The 17,322-nt window shown below is 45.2% G+C and overlaps 1 pseudogene; it reads right to left on the reverse strand.

Annotated features, from left to right (window-relative positions):
- Window positions 1-12,447: 12,447 nt before the first annotated feature.
- Window positions 12,448-17,096, reverse strand: LOC121574238 (annotated as a pseudogene).
- Window positions 17,097-17,322: the final 226 nt, after the last annotated feature.

Consider the following 17,322-nt stretch of genomic DNA (forward strand, 5'->3'; position numbering starts at 1 on the left):
GATACAGTGAGCGTCAGGTTGCTTCCATACTTAAAATTTCAAATACGGTGTTTCATAAGAACAAGGTCAAGCAGCAGACATTGGGGACAACAAAGCTACAGACCGGCAGAGGGCGAAAACGACTCTCTACTGACCAGGATGACCGCCAACTCATTCAAATGTCACTCAACAATCATAGGATGACATCAGGTGACCTACAAAAAAGAATGGCAAACGGCAGCTGGGGTGAAGTGCACAGCGAGGACGGTTCGAAACAGGCTCCTAGGGGCAGGGCTGAAGTCGTGCAAAGCTAGAAAAAAGCCCTTCATCAATGAGAAGCAAAGAAGAGCCAGGCTGAGGTTTGCAAAAGACCATAAGGATTGGACCGTAGAGGACTGGAGTAAGGTAATCTTCTCTGATGAGTCCAATTTTCAGCTTTGCCCAAAACCTGGTCGTCCTAATGGTTAGACGGAGACCTGGAGAGGCCTACAAGCCACAGTGTCTCGCACCCACTGTGAAATTTGGTGGAGGATCGGTGATGATCTGGGGTGCTTCAGCAAGGCTGGAATCGGGCAGATGTGTCTTTGTGAAGGATGCATGAATCAAGCCACGTACAAGGTTGTCCTGGAAGGAAACTTTTTTTGCTCTGACATTGTTCCCCAACTCTGAGCTGCGCTTCAGCTCACAGACGGATGGTCTGACATTCTCCTGTAGAATTCTCTGATACAGAGCAGAATATAACGGAAAAGTGGTGCGTGCATATGTATTCACCCCATTTGCTATGAAGCCCCTAAATAAGATCTGGTGCAACCAATTACCTTCAGAAGTCACATAATTAGTTAAATGAAGTCCACCTGTGTGCAATCTAAGTGTCACATGATTTGTCACATGATCTCAGTATATATACACCTGTTCTGAAAGCCCCCAGAGTCTCCAACACCACTAAGCAGGGGCACAACCAAGCAATTGGCACCATGAAGACCAAGGAGCTCACCAAACAGTTCAGGGACAAAGTTGTGGAGAAGTACAGATCAGGGTTGGGTTATAAAAAAATATCCACAACTTTGAACATCCCACGGAGCACCATTAAATCCATTATTATTATTATACTCACTAACTGTAAGTCGCTCTGGATAAGAGCGTCTGCCTAAATAACTAAAATGTAAATTATAAAAGAATGGAAAGAATATGGCACCACAACAAACCTGCCAAGAGAGGGCCGCCCACCAAAACTCACGGACCAGGCAAGGAGGACATTAATCAGAGAGGCAACAAAGAGACCAAAGATAACCCTGAAGGAGCTGCAAAGCTCCACAGCGGAGATTGGAGTATCTGTCCATAGGACCACTTTAAGCCGTACACTCCACAGAGCTGGGCTTTACAGAAGAGTGGCCAGAAAAAAGCCATTGCTTAAAGAAACAAATAAGCAAACACGTTTGGTGTTCCCCAAAAGTCATGTGGGAGACTCCCCAAACATATGGAAGAAGGTACTCTGGCCATCAAGGAAAACGCTATATCTGGCGCAAACCCAACACCTCTCATCACCCAGAGAACACAATGTTTTTCATCGGCAGGGAAACTGGTCAGAATTGAAGTAATGATGGATGGCGCTAAATACAGGGAAATTCTTGAGGGAAACCTGTTTCAATCTTCCAGAGATTTGAGACTGGGACGGAGGTTCACCTTCCAGCAGGACAATGACCCTAAGCATACTGCTAAAGCAACACTCGAGCGGTTTAAGGGGAAACATTTAAATGTCTTGGAATGGCCTAGTCAAAGCCCAGACTTCAATCCAATTAAGAATCTGTGGTATGACTTAAAGATTGCTGTACACCAGCGGAACCCATCCAACTTGAAGGAGCTGGAGTAGTTTTGCCTTGAAGAATGGGCAAAAATCCCAGTGGCTAGATGTGCCAAGCTTATAGAGACATACCCAAAGAGAAGTTCTGTTTTTTTGTCTTATTTCTTGTTTGTTTCACAAAAAAATATATTTTGCATCTTCAAAGTGGTAGGCATGTTGTGTAAATCTAATGATACAACCCCCCAAAAAATTAATTTTAATTCCAGGTTGTTAGGCAACAAAATAGGAAAATGTCCAAGGGGGGTGAATACTTTCGCAAGCCACTGTTGACTAACAGTGAAATGCTTACTTACGGGTTATTTTCCAACAATGCAAAGTTAAAATAGATACAGTACTAGTCAAAAGTTTGGACACACCTACTCATTCCAGGGTTTTTCTTTATTTTTTACATTGTAGAATAATAGTGAAGACATCAATACTATGAAATACACATATGGAATCATGAAGTAACCAAAAAAGTGGCTATATACAGGAGTAGAAAATAACATGGCTATATACAGGGAGTAGAAAATAACATGGCTATATACAGGGAGTAGAAAATAACATGGCTATATACAGGGAGTAGAAAATAACATGGCTATATATAGGGAGTAGAAAATAACATGGCTATATGCAGGGAGTAGAAAATAACATGGCTATATATAGGGAGTAGAAAATAACATGGCTATATATAGGGAGTAGAAAATAACATGGTGTCACGCTCGTTTAAGGACAGGTCGGACCAAGGCGCAGCGTGATATGCATACATGTTTATTATAACGAATAAACACAACGACAAAACAACAAACTAAACGAACCGTGAAGTCCAAGGTAGACACAAACAACATACCTTACACGGAACAAGATCCCACAACCCACTAGTGCCAATAGGCTGCCTAAGTATTGTCCCCAATCAGAGACAACGAGCTACAGCTGCCTCTGATTGGGAACCACACCGGCCAACATAGATCTACACATAATAGAACTACAACATAGAATGTATATATCAAAGAATATACACACCCTGACTCAACATATAAGAGTCCTGTCACGATCGTCGGGAACAGAGGACCAAGGCGCAGCGTGGAAGGTGAACATACTTATTTAATGATACACGAACAAAACGATAACGTGACGTCCTTGGTTACAATAAACACACCAACACGGAACAAGATCCCACACCCCACTGTGGCAAACAGACTGAATAAATATGGTTCCCAATCAGAGACAACCAGCAACAGCTGACACTAGTTGCCTCTGATTGAGAACCACTTTGGCCAACCTAGAAACACAACAACTAGAATCGACAAAGGAAACTCACACCCTGGCTCAACATACAAGTGTCCCCAGAACCAGGGCGTGACAGTACCCCCCCCTAAAGGCGCGGACTCCGACCGCGCCAACCAAATACCACAGGGGAGGGACCGGGTGGGCACTCCGCCTTGGCGGCGGATCCGGCTCCGGGCATGATCCCCACTCCCTCTCTAACCCCCCAAAGTACCCCTGGTCCGGTCTGGCCCTACTGGCCGGAGCTGGACCGAACACTGGTGGAGCGGATTGCTCCAGCTCCAGCGTGGACCAGCTGACCGGTGCCGGACCTGGCACCGGTGGAACAGGCACGGGCCGTGCCGGACTGACGAGGCACATCACTGGCTTGGTGTGGGGAACAGGCCGGGCCGGGCTGGCGACGCGCACCACTGGCTTGGTGCGGGGAGCAGGAACAGGCCGGGCCGGGCTGGCGACGCGCACCCCTGGCTTGGTGCGTGGAGCAGGAACTGGCCGGGCCGGGCTGGCGACGCGCACCACTGGCTTGGTGCGGGGAGCAGGAACTGGCCGGGCCGGGCTGGCGACGCACACCACTGGCTTGGTGCGGGGAGCAGGAACTGGCCGGACCGGGCTGGCGACGCGCACCATTGGCTTGGTGCGGGGAGCAGGAACAGGCCGGGCCGGGCTGGCGACGCGCACCATTGGCTTGGTGCGGGGAGCAGGAACAGACCGGACCGGGCTGGCGACGCGCACCACAGGCTCGATGCGAGGGACAGGAACAAGCCGGACCGTACTGGGGACACACATCACTGGCCCTACGCGGGGATCTGGAACGGGCCGGATCGGACTGGTAACACACCCCAGTACTTCTCGCCGTGCCTCTACACTTTCCTTCCCCTTTAATACCAGTGGCCCCCGTAACCTGGCGGCCTCCTCTGCCAACCCGTTGGACCGCTCTATCGCGGCCTCCTGCTGCCCCGTCGTGAGCCCCCCCCCTAAAAAATTTCTGGCCGGCTCTCCTCTTGGACCAGGCCTCCATGTCTCTAGCCAGACACTCACTCCACTGCTTCAAAGTCCAACCTCTCTGCTCTTCACTTGGCTTGGCCCAGTCGAGACTCTTACTCCACTGCTCCAACGTCCAACCTCTCTCCTCTTCACGCTGCTTGGTCCAGTTATGGACCTTCTGGTGGGATCTTCTGTCACGCTCGTCGGGAACAGAGGACCAAGGCGCAGCGTGGAAGGTGAACATACTTATTTAATGATACACGAACAAAACGATAACGTGACGTCCTTGGTTACAATAAACACACCAACACGGAACAAGATCCCACACCCCACTGTGGCAAACAGACTGAATAAATATGGTTCCCAATCAGAGACAACCAGCAACAGCTGACACTAGTTGCCTCTGATTGAGAACCACTTTGGCCAACCTAGAAACACAACAACTAGAATCGACAAAGGAAACTCACACCCTGGCTGTGTCCCCAGAGCCAGGGCGTGACAAGTCCCCTGAGTCAGGGCGTGACACATGGCTATATATAGGGAGTAGAAATTAACAGTACTGAGTCGATGTGCAGGGGTACGAGGTAATTGAGTTAGCTATGTACTGTAAATATAGGTAGGGGTAAAGTGACTAGGCAACAGGATAAATAATAGATAGTAGCAGCAACGTATGTGCAAAAAAGTTAGTGAGTTGGTGCAAAAAGGGGTCAATGCAGGTAGTCCGGGTAGCCATTTGATTAGCTATTTAGCAGTCTTGTTTAACAGTCTTATGGCTTAGGGGTAGAAGCTGTTCAGGGTCCTGTTGGTTCCGGACTTGGTGCACTGGTACCAATTGCCGTGCTGTAGCAGAGAGAACAGTCTGTGGCTTGGATGGCTGGAGTTTTTGACAATTCTTTGGGCCTTCCTCTGACACCGCCTGGTATAGAGGTCCTGGATGGCAGGGAGATCGGCCCCAGTGATGTACTAGGCCGTACACACTACCCTCTGTAGCGCCTTGTGGTCGGATGCCAAGCAGTTCCCATACCAAGTGGTGATGCAGCCAGTCAAGATGCTCTCGATGATGCAGCTCTATAACTTTTTGAGGATCTGGGAGCCCATGCCAAATCTTTTCAGCCTGCTGAGGGGGGAGAGGCATTGTCGTGTTGGTGTGTTTGGACCATGATACATCCTTAGTGATGCGGACACAGAGGAACTTGAAGTTCTCGACACGCTCCACTACAGCCCCGTCAATGTGAATGGGGGCGTGCTCGGCCCTCCGTTTCCTGTAGTCCACGATCAGCTCCTTTGTCTTCCTGACGATGAGGTTGTTGTCCTGGCACCACACTGTCAGGTCTCTGACCTCCTCCATACAGGCTGTCTCATCGTCGTCGGTGATCAGGCCTACCACCGTTGTGTCGTCGACAAACCTAATGATGGTGTTGGAGTCTGAGCTGTAGTCAATGAACAGCATTCTCACGTAGGTGTTTCTTTTGTCCAGGTGGGAAAGGGCATTGTAGGTGTAATAGACATTGCGTCATCTCAAATGAAATCAAATCAAATTTTAGCAGATGTTATTGCGGGTGTAGCGAAATGCTTGTGTTCCTAGCGCCAACAGTGCAGTAGTATCTAACAATTCACAACAATGCACACAAATCTAAAAGTAAAAGAATGGAATTAAGAAATATGTCAATATTAGGTTGAGCAATGTCGGAGTGGCATTGACAAAAATACAGTAGAATAGAATACAGTATATACATATGAAATGATTAAAGCAGTATGTAAACATTATTAAAGTGACTAGGGTTCCATTATTAAAGTGACCAGTGATTCTGTGGAACTGTTGGGGCAGTATGCAAAATGAAGTGGGTCCAGGGTGTCTGGGATGATGGTGTTGATGTGAGCCAGCCTTTCAAAGCATTTCATGCCTATAGATGTGAGTGTTACGGGTCGATAGTCATTTAGACAGGTTACCTTGGTATTCTTGGGCACAGGGACTATGGTGGTAGGCTTGAAACATGTACAGTTGAAGTCGGAAGTTTACATACACCTTAGCCAAATACATTTAAACTCAGTTTTTCACAATTTCTGACATTTAATCCTAGTAAAAATTCCCTGTCTTAGGTCAGTTAGGATCACCACTTTATTTTAAGAATGTGAAATGTCAGAATAATAGTAGAGAGAATGATTTATTTCTGCTTTTATTTCTTTCATCACATTCCCACTGGGTCAGAAGTTAACACACTCAAATAGTATTTGGTAGCATTGCCTTTAAATTGTTTAACTTGGGTCAAACGTTTCAGGTAGCCTTCCACAAATTTCCCACAATAAGTTGGGTGAATTTTGGCCCATTCCTCCTGACAGAGCTGGTGTAACTGAGTCAGGTTTTTAGGCCTCCTTGCTCGCACACACTTTTTCAGTTCTGCCCACACATTTTCTATAGGGTCGAGGTCAGGGTTTTGTGATGGCCACTCCAATCCCTTGACTTTGTTGTCCTTAAGCCATTTTGCCACAACTTTGGAAGTATGCTTGGGGTCATTGTCCATTTGGAAGACCCATTTGTGACCAAGCTTTAACTTCCTGACTGATGTCTTGAGATGTTGCTTCAATATAGCCACATACTTTTCCTTCCTCATGATGCCATCTATTGTGATGTGCACCAGTCTCTCCTGTTGCAAAGCACCCCCACAGCATGATGCTGCCACCCCGTGCTTCATGGTTGGGATGGTGTTCTTCGGCTTGCAAGCACCCCATTTTTCCTCCAAACATAACGATGGTCATTATGGCCAAACAGTTCTATTTTTGTTTAATTAGTTCAGAGGACATTTCTCCAAAAAGTACGATCTTTGTCCCCATGTGCAGTTGCAAACCGTAGTCTGGCTTTTTTATGGCGGTTTTGGAGCAGTGGCTTCTTCCTTGCTGAGCGGCCTTTCAGATTATGTCGATATAGGACTAATTTCACTGTGGATATAGAAACTTTTGTACCTGTTTCCTCCAGCATCTTCACAAGGTCATTTGCTGTTGTTCTGGGATTGATTTGCACTTTTCGCACCAAAGTACGTTCATCTCTAGGAGACAGAACACGTCTCCTCCTGAGCGGTATGACGGTTGCGTGGCCCAATGGTGTTTATACTTGCGTAGTATTGTTTGTACAATTGAATGTGGTACCTTCAGGCATTTGGAAATTGCTCCCAAGGATGAACCAGACTTGTGGAGGTCTACAAAAATTTTTTCTGAGGTCTTGGCTGATTTCTTTTGATTTTCCCATGATGTCAAGCAAAGAGGCTCTGAGTTTGAAGGTAGGCCTTGAAATACATCCACAGGTACACCTCCAATTGACTCAAATGATGTCAATTAGCCTATCAGAAGCTTCTAAAACCATCACATCATTTTCTGGAATTTTCCAAGCTGTTTAAAGGCACAGTCAACTTAGTGTATGTGCATTTCTGACCCACTGGAATTGTGATACAGTGAATTATAAGTTAAATAATCTGTGTGTAAACAATTGTTGGCAAGATTACGTGTGTCATGCACAAAGTAGATGTCCTAACTGACTTGCCAAAACTATAGTTTGTTAACAAGAAATTTGTGGAGTGGTTGAAAAGCGAGATTTCAACTGTAGGTATTACAGACGGTCAGGGAGAAATTGAAATTGTCAGTGAAGACACTTGCCAGCTGGCCAACGCATGCTCTGAGTACGCTTCCTGATAATCCGCCTGGCACTGCGGCCTTGTGAATGTTAACCTGTTAAAGTTCTTACTCACATTGGCTACTTGACAAGATGGCGCCGACAGACATGGTCACCCTGTTCCTAGCTCCTAAATATCTTTGCAGTATTTTGTGTGTGTGTTATTTCTTACATTATTTGCTCAGAACATTTCTTTCATTATTACCTACAGCCAAAAATAACTTTTGGATATTAGATTGGCTGTCACTCACCAGCATTTCGACCAGAAATTAGACTTTCCTGAATTGGATCCTTTTTTCGCACACCCAGAAGCATTTCCACTCATCCCAGGGGCTGCTCCAAGACGCACTCTGACTCAGGAGGCTTGCAATACCATCCACCACTTCCGAGTATATTACTTGCTAATGTTCAGGGTGAGGATCTCCTTCCAGAGAGACATCAGGGAATCGTGTCTCTCACTAGATATACTTTACCCGTCTTATGGTGTGATTGTGGCAACGTACAGGAACTCAAGTCCTTTTGTTTTCCTGATTTGGAATAGATCACTATCAAATGCCGACCACATTACCTCCCTAGAGAATTATCTTCGGTCATCGTCACGGCCTGTATATTCCCCCTTAAGCCGGCACTGTTACGGCTCTCAAGGAACTACACGCATATCCCGAGGCCGCATTTATCGTAGCTGGGGACTTTAATAAAGCAAATCTGAGGAAAATGCTACCAAATTTTATCAACAAATCTAATTTTATTGGTCACATACATTTTTTTAGGGTGTTTCTAGCTCAAACAGTGCAGTAATATCTAACAGGTGATATCTAACAAATTCACAACATATACCCAATACACACAAATCTAAGTAAAGCAATGGAATTAAGAATATATATGGATGAGCAATGTCAGAGCGGCATAGACTAACATACAGTAGAATAGTATAGAATACAGTATATGCTGTACATATGAGATATGAGTAATGCAAGATATGTAAACATTATTAAATTGACTAGTGTTCCATTTATTAAAGTGGCCAGTGATTTCTAATCTATGTATATAGGCAGCAGCCTCTAATGTGCTAGTGAAGGCTATTTAACAGTCTGATGGCCTTGAGATAGAAGCTGTTTTTCAGTCTCTCGGTCCCAGCTTTGATGCACCTGTACTGACCTCGCCTTCTGGATGATAGCGGGGTGAACAGGCTGTGACATCGGGTGCTGTAGGTGTCCTGGAGGGCTGGCAGTTTGCCGCCAGTGATGCATTGGGCAGACCACACCACCCTCTGGAGAGCCCTGCGGTGATACAGCCTGGCGGGATGCTCTCAATTGTACATCAGTAAAAGTTTGTGAGGGTTTTAGGTGCCAAGCCAAATTTCTTCAGCCTACTGAGGCTCTGTTGCGCCTTCTTCACTGTCTGTGTGGGTGGACCATTTCAGTTTGTCAGTGATGTGCACGCCGAGGAACTTGAAGCTTTCCAGCTTCTCCACTGCTCTCCCGTAGATGTGGATATGGGGGTGTTCCCTCTGCTGTTTCCTGAAGTCCACGATCATCTCCTTTGTTTTGTTGACGTTGAGTGAGCACCACACTCCCTGTAGGCTGTCTCGTCATTGTTGGTAATCAAGCCTACTACTGTTGTGTTGACTGCAAACTTGATGATTGAGTTGGAGGTGTTCATGGCCACGCAGTCATGGGTGAACAGGGAGTACAGGAGGGGGCTGAGCACGCACCCTTGTGGGGCCCCAGTGTTGAGGATCAGCGAAGTGGAGGTGTTGTTTCTTACCTTCACCACCTGGGGTGGTCCATCAGGAAGTCCAGGACCCAGTTTCACAGGGCGGGGTTCGTAGCCAGGGCCTTGAGCTTAATGATGAGCTTGGAGGGTATATGGTGTTGAATGCTGAGCTATAGTAAATGAACAGCATTCTTACATAGGTATTCCTCTTGTCCAGATGGGATAGGGCAGTGTGCAGTGTGATGGCGATTGCATCGTCTGTGGATCTATTGGGGCGGTAAGCAAATTGAAGTGGGTCTAGGGTTGCAGGTAAGGTACTACGGGGCGATAGTCATTTAGTTCAGTTACCTTTGCTTTCTTGGGCACATGGACAATGGTGGCCATCTTGAAGCATGTGGGAACAGCAGACTGGGATAGGGAGAGATTGAATATGTCCGTAAACACACCAGCCAGCTGGTCTGCGCATGCTCTGAGAACGCGGTTAGGGATGCCATCTGGTTAACACACTTAAATGTTTACTCACATCGGCCACGGAGAAGGAGAGCCCACAGTCCTTGGTAGTGGGCCGCGTCGGTGGCACTGTGTTATCTTCAAAGTGGATCGAAGAAGGTGTTTAGCTTGTCAGGAAGCAAGACGTCGGTATCCGCGACATGGCTGGTTTTCCTTTTGTAGTCTGTGATTGTCTGTAGTGTAGACCCTGCCACATACGTCTCGTGTCTGAGCCATTGAATTGCGACTCCACTTTGTCCCTATACTGACGTTTTGCCTGTTTGATTGCCTTGCGGAGGGAATAACTACAGTGTTTGTATTCTGCCATATTCCCAGTCACCTTGCCATGGTTAAATGCGGTGGTTCGCGCTTTCAGTTTGCGCGAATGCTGCCATCTATACACGGTTTCTGGTTAGGGTAGGTTTTAATAGTCACAGTGGGTACGACATCTCCTATACACTTCCTGATAAACTCAGTCACCGTGTCAGTATATATGTCGATATTATTCTTTGAAGCTACCCGGAACATATCCCAGTCCGTGTGATCAAAACAATCTTGAAGCGTGGATTCCGATTGGTCAGACCAGCGTTGAATTGTCCTTAGCATGGGTACTTCCTGTTTGAGTTTCTGCCTATAGGAAGGGAGGAGCAAAATGGAGTCGTGGTCAGATTTGCCGAAAGGAGGGCGGGCGAGGGCCTTGTATGCATCCCGGAAGTTGGAGTAGCAGTGGTCGAGTGTTTTAGCAGCGTGAGTACTACAGTCGATGTGTTGATAGAAATTCAGCAAACTTTTCCTCAAATTTGCTTTGTTAAAATCCCCAGGTACAATAAATGCAGCCTCAGGATATGTGGTTTCCAGTTTGCATAGAGTCCAGTGAAGTTCTTTGAGGGCCGTCGTGGTATAGGCTTGAGGGGGGATATACACGGCCGTGACTATAACCGTAGAAAATTATCTTGGGAGATAATACAGTCGCCATTTGATTGTGAGGTATTCTAGGTCGGGTGAACAAAAGGACTTGAGTTACTGTATGTTATCACAATTACACCATGAGTCGTTAATCATAAAACATACACCTCCGCCCTTCTGCTTCCCGGAGAGATATTTATTCCTGTCTGCGCGATGAACTGAGAACCCAACTGGCTGGACCGACTCAGACAGTATATGCCGAGAGAGCCATGTTTCCGTGAACTAGAGTATGTTCCAATCCCTGATGTCTCTCTGGAAAGAAACCCTCGCCCTGAGCTCGTCAACTTTATTATCCAGAGACTGAACAGTAGCGAGTAATATACTTGGAAGCGGTGGGTGGTGTGCACGCCTCCTAAGTTGGACTAGAAGGCCGCTCCGAGTACCTCTCCTCCGGCGTTGTTTTGGGTCGGCCTCTGGAATCAGTTCAATTGCCCTGGGGGGTGCGAACAAAGGATCCGCTTCGGGAAAGTCGTATTCCTGGTCGTATTGCTGGTAGTGCTGGTGAGTTACCACCGCTCTGATATCCAATAGTTCTTCCCGGCTGTATGTAATAACACAAACAATTTTCTGGGCTAATAACGTTAGAAATAATACATACAAAAACAAAATACTGTAAAGTTACCTAAGAGCAAGGCAGCCCTCTCTGTCGGTACCATTTTCTATAGCCCAGTGATACTGTTACAAGTTGACACAACCTTTTCATTTCCAACATTTCTATTTGGACCTAGAGATATGTCAGGGGGTTTCTTATTTACTGTTCTTTTGGGTGTCACGCATCCTCCATAGTGACTGCTGTACACAAATGGTATAGCCACACCTCTGTGTAGTCACTTTTTCAGTATCTATTGTCCCTTTGATGTCGGTCTGTCAGCATTGCCCTTTTCACACAGAAAAAGCAGCAAAACCACAGAAAATCCAGACACCACTGCTCCCCACCAATTTGCAGCTTCTGTGCCTGTATTAATAAAGCGTCTCTGAGTAGGAGTTCTGATCTGGGATCAGTTTAGCCTTTTAGTTCCTAATAAATAAGATTAAATAGACAGGTGGGGGCCAGATCACTCCTACTCTGAGACAATTTACAAATCCGGGTCTTGAATCGTTCACAATTTTCAGTTTGGAATACCATCAAGGTTTAGTGTTGCATGCCATGTGACTGATATGAGACAGCTATCATAGTGGCAAGGAGTTTGTCCTGACCCGAATGGCCAAGAAAAACTCCTGGCCCTAGTGATATTGCGTGCACATTAGCCGATAGAAAACAGCTGTTGCTACATATCACCAGTGATATCCTACATGAGTTCAAATTCTATATCAACCACATCATACATCACCATCATTCACATCCAGACTGGTTTTAATACTTGGGGAATCATTTTCAAATACTTTATATGTGCCTGTTTGAGCTTGCCTGGCTTAATAAACCAATAGAAAAGTTCCAAAACTGCAGTTTATTTGAAAGGATATTAAGTATTTGAGCCCAGGCCAGTTCATATCCTACATCAACTACATCCTACAAAATCAGTCAGATTATCTTACATGAAAAGTCAGTTACCTGAGGAAGGCGGCTGGCGGGCATGCTGGGAAAGCCATGGTGCTCCATGTGGTAGCCCACGTTAAAGGTGATATAGTTGATGAGTACGTCTTGATTCTGCTCAGGTACATGTAATGTTCTGCAATAAAGTGCCCCAATATCGGGTGCAGTCCCATACACAACAGCGAGCCTGTTATCAGATAGACCAGATGCGATGCTTCCAGAAGTACACTATAAGCGTGTCGAAGGCTAGCTGCACTGTTAAATTCAACAGCTCGAGCCTGCCGATGGGCTTGGGGTTGACCACCAGGGGGTAGAATAGTGGCTGCAGGAAGAGCCCAAGGACCGTGCGGGCGGAGGAGCTGAATAGGGGAGCCTCCAGATGGGTTCAGGACGTCCACGTCATGCCCATGGCCACCCGGATAGCAGTGGTGGTCCACGTGGTACTTATTGAAGATGATGGAGTAGGGCCCACCAATGGGTAGGTTGGCAAAGATGCCAAAGAGGCGGTTGTACATAGCGTCCTTAGTGCCGAAGACCACATTGTGAGAGATATTGTAGATGGCGAACGTGATGGAGTGGTTGATGCAGCCGCTGAACATGTAGGCCCAGAATACGAGGCACTTCCTGCTGAGGTCACAAACCAGGAAGTCGCAGAGCACCTGAGTCAGGACCATGGTCATCACCACCCACTTGAACTGAGGATCGGGGCCCATCAAGGTCTTGATCTTGGGGGAGAGAGGGAGGAAAGGAGGAGGAAGGTGTGTGGAGGAAATGATGAAAGAATGGAGACAAATTGAGGTACAGTATTACTTTTACACTAGTCTCTCGTGACACCCTTAACATTATAATATAGCCGATTTGAGTAGCTGATTTGGTTCTGGCTGCCATGATTTACTTTTACATCGAGTTGGCAGAAAAAAATAGTAATTGACTCCTTATTCATATCATCTAAAATTTCTAAATGGTGCATATTTCAATCAGAGTAATCTCAAAGTCACATTGGCCAACAGAGCCATACGATGGCTCCAAAATCTGTACAGTGGGCTAAACGTGCATCAAAATTATGGGACTACAATTTAGGAAATAAAACTTAAATGGACCTAATAGTGTGACTTTTTGTCTGGTTAGAGCCAGAGAATCAACATTATGCAAATAAAGAAGCTCCAATTTAAAAGTGTAGGGCTGGCGGGATCTGCATTTCCTTGCCTTGATCCCAAATTATGCTAGACTACTTGGCAGGGAAAACTTGTCGTACCTGTCAAACAGGTGGTTGCACCTGTTTCGGTCATGACTGTATACTCTGCCTCAAAGCCAATATTTGGTAACACTTAATTTTAAGGGGTCCTTATTACAGTGTAATTAAATATGTGATTACATTGTAACAGTTATGGTGGTAATTGCAGTCTGTAATTACAGAAGTATAACAACAAATGCTTGTTACCATGCTTGTTACAAATGGGCAAGTTTAGTTTCTTCTCAGCTGCATCTGATTCAGTATTAACTGTCACAAGGTTGTAATCTCTTGTGGACAGATGAGCTGGGGGTCCGAGATTACAAAGGTTGGAGGCTCAATAGGCTCTAACTACCTACCCGTGAATTTGCACTCTTCAAATTCTCCACTCAATGTTGTTGCTAGCACTTGACCCCCAAAAGTGTACCATCTGGGTTAACTTGGTTGAGTTTACAAAAACAGATCAGATATAGGTCAACCTCACTGACTGGTGTCTACCATACGGGTTTCATCCCAGATTGTAATAAAACAAATAATTTATAATTAATATGTATGTTAACGTTAGCCATTATGACAACCTGAACCTCCTTGCCATCCAAGTGAGAGGATAAACCCACAAGTACACCACAGAGTACAAGTAATATCTGCATAAGTACAATGTAGTTACTAGGTGTTACATAGGATTTAGCTACTTAAAATGGAGTGTATTTTGAGGGGTAATTACTTGCAATTAATGTGTACTTATATAGTACGTTACCCATCTTGACAACCTAGCTCCAATTTTCAAGCTTCTGGAAGCACCATCCAAGTCTGAAAAGAGCGGTTGGGTAGGCTGTTGGTTTCGGCCGGCTGCATTTAGGACCATGCAGACACCAAAGAGTGTGCGGACAGACTGTGTGAAGGCAAAGCTTCTGAAAGGCTGGAGAGATGAAAAGAGGTAACTGCTGTCTATGTGTGTTGCTCTTTTTCTCAGAGTTGTAAAAGCAAGCAGAGCAGAAACTGGCTACTCTTTATTTGACTGATGTAGCTGGCAAGGTAACTGATGTTTGACTTAACAGAAACACATTTTTATTCCCAGTATTGAGCTAGTAGTGTACTTAACTGACATGTAACGTTAGCTAATGTTTTATCCCCTCTCGACTGAAGTTCTGTCTGAAGTGAATGAACTAGATAGATAGCTAGTAGCTACCACAGACAGTTCAGCTCTAGCCTTTAGCTTGCTGTCTGTCAGGTAGCAGTAGCTAATAGCTGTTGTGTGTATGGAAATGTTTTGTAGCCTTTGTTTTGTCCCGTTTCAACAGAAGTAAATTAACTTGGCTAGCTTTCACCAGTTGATGTACCATTAAAGCTAGCTAAAAGTTGGCTAATGCGAGCTAGCTAAGTCACTAACTTTAGCTATTATTTTTGTCTCATTCACACATGACCTGAATCAAACGATGAAACCAGCGGCCAAACGATTGCATGGCTGTGTGCTTGATTCGGATGCTTTTGACAGTGTGAGTCAGTATAATTTGTAGAGTCAAAAGCTTGATGTAGTCATTGCGTGCTATGAATATGGGACCAAATACTTAACTTTTTCCACTTCAATACACATCAGTGAATTTGTCCCGATACTTTTGCTACCCAAAAATACTTTTGCTCCCTTATGTACAAAAATAGCTGTAATTTCTAAACGGTTTACCCGATATGGATGAAAATACACTCAAATTCAAGCTGACAGTTTGCTCTTTAACCTCCATAATCATTGGTTGATTTCAAATTCAAAGTTTTGAAATATAGAAGAAAAAGAAGTAAGAAGAAGAAATGCTTCACTGTCCCAATGTCACGGATCTCACCGGTACTGCTGCTCATTCCGTTCACCAGCTCTGGAGGTCTACGTCACCGGGTTTCTAGATGTCATTGTCCTGGTTCATTACCACCAAACCCGGACTGTCTTGTTTCATTACGCACACCTGGATCCCATTCCCCCTGGTTAGTATGTGTATATATGTGCCCTCTGTTCCCCATTGACCTCGTTGATTACTGTCCCATGTCCATTGGTCTCGTGAGTACCGTGTATTGTGTTCTTGTTATTACGGGTCTCATCCAGTGTATTGTTTAGAGGTTTACACCTCGCTCTTTTGATTGGGTTACCTCCCAGTGTTATATGGGATTCCCTTTAACATTACAAGTAACAATGGAAATCGACAACTCTGACTCCGTCTTCATTTGTTTCAAGCATTTTCTCATCCTGGAATTTGAGACCTTGTGGGAATCTGTGGTAGAGAAGAAGAATGTATGACAATTTCAGCACTCGGCTGTCCTGTTCTGTGAGCTTGCGTGGCTTACCACTTCGCGGCTGGGCCGTTGTTGCTCCTAGATGTTTACCACTTCACAATAACAGCAGAAATTTTACGAACTGACTTGTTGGAAAGGTGGCATCATATGACGGTGCCACGTTGAAAGTCACTGAGCTCTTCAGTACGGGCCATTCTACTGCCAATGTTTGTCTATGGAGACTGCATGGCTGTGTGCTTGATTTTATACACTTGTCAGCAACGGGTGTGGCTGAAATAGCCGAATCCACTAATTTCAAGGGGTGTCCACATACTTTTATATTGTAATTATCACAGCAAAAAGTGTAATAATTCCCTTCAAAATATGCATGTTTGACAATACGTTTCATAATTTTCCGATCACATAGGGGCGCTATAGGCTATGTCGCACTTCATTCATGAGCCAAGCAAGAGATGAGCCAAAGATTTTATTAGTGTAATTAATATAGTTTCCAAAAGATGATTAAATATGTGCAATAAAACCTTAAGGCATCTCAGTAATACAATATATATACTGACTATACCAAACATTAGGAACACCTTCCTAAAACTGAGTTGCAACCCCCCCCCCTTTTGCCCTCAGAAGAGCCGCAGTTCATTGGGGCATGGACTCTACAAAGTGTCAAAAGCGTTTCACAGGGATGCTGGCCCATGTTGACTCCAATGCTTCCCACAGTTGTGTCACGTTGGCTGGATGTCCTTTGGGTGGTGGACCATTCTTGATACACACGGAAAACTGTTTTGCAGTTCTTGACACAAACTGGTGTGCCTGGCACCTGCTACCATACCCCGTTCAAAGGCACTTAAATATTTTGTCTTGCCCATTCACCCTCTGAATGGCACATATACACAATCTATGTCTCAATTGTCTCAAGTTTAAAAAATCCTTAGTTAATCTGTCTCCTCCCCTTCATCTACACTGATTGAAGTGACATCAATAAGGGATGATATCTTTATCCTGGTCAGTCTATGTCATGGAACGAGCAGGTGTTCTTAATGTTTAGTATACTCAGTGTATAATGCCACCTCTTTTAAACAAAATACATTACCTTTTATAGTACCCAGTGAGTGACAATCGTGCTCTTCCACATCTCGAGTATTGCTCACATACAAAAGACCTTGCAACCTACAGTATACAGTGCATATTCTGTAGTATAGAGCCCCACAGTGGAGGTGTCATGACACCCATAAACCTAGTGGTCAAACAGGCAAATACATTGATAAAAGTCACCTTGTCCTAGAGAGATTTACACGTCTATCAAAATGTCACGCCAGGGTAAGCCTATACGAAACACAGCCCTTATTTTAAGTGTTTCT

The sequence above is a fragment of the Coregonus clupeaformis genome, chromosome 9 (genome assembly GCF_020615455.1).
Source record: "Coregonus clupeaformis isolate EN_2021a chromosome 9, ASM2061545v1, whole genome shotgun sequence".
Lineage (NCBI taxonomy): Eukaryota > Metazoa > Chordata > Actinopteri > Salmoniformes > Salmonidae > Coregonus > Coregonus clupeaformis.